Source organism: Penaeus monodon, chromosome 21 (assembly GCF_015228065.2).
Source record: "Penaeus monodon isolate SGIC_2016 chromosome 21, NSTDA_Pmon_1, whole genome shotgun sequence".
Taxonomy (NCBI): Eukaryota; Metazoa; Arthropoda; class Malacostraca; order Decapoda; family Penaeidae; genus Penaeus; species Penaeus monodon.
Window position 1 is genome coordinate 37091890 of NC_051406.1, and position 496 is coordinate 37092385.

The window sequence follows — 496 nt, forward strand, 5'->3', positions numbered from 1 at the left end:
CAGGCGAGGCGTGGGGCATAAATACCCGCGAGTTCCCAGGGGTGTCACAGTGCCTCCCTCGTCGCCGCCAGGGGTAGGTGAACACTCCTGGGACTCTTGGATTATACTCGTCCCCGCTCGTCCTCGTCCTCGGGTCCTCTGTGGGCTGCGGGCCTTCAGCGAGGTGGATGTTCCTTGGGATTTTCTTGGACGCTTCGACTGGTGGTTAGAGGGAACGCGCGGAGCTTGGGAACATTAGACACAATCGTGGATTTATGCACATTCTTACATATCTGTGGAAGGTAGGGAAGTACCCTTTGTCAAGTCTCAGCGAAGACAAGTGATATACGGAAGGCTGCGAATGCACGGGCGTATGGAGGAAACACACCACAAGTTACATAGACTCGCCGCCCGTGCAGATGACCACATCACATAGACCCTGGGAATACGTCACAAACACTCGCCCCCGTCTCATCATTGTCACTCGCAAGCGAAGTCGAAATCAGTACTTTGCTCG

The 496-nt window shown here is 55.0% G+C and overlaps 1 protein-coding gene across 1 annotated transcript in view; it reads left to right on the forward strand.

Annotated features, from left to right (window-relative positions):
- Positions 1-496, forward strand: part of LOC119586447 (LIM domain-binding protein 3-like) — a gene marked incomplete in the record, with an annotated part of 85993 nt that overhangs the window by 82836 nt on the left and 2661 nt on the right.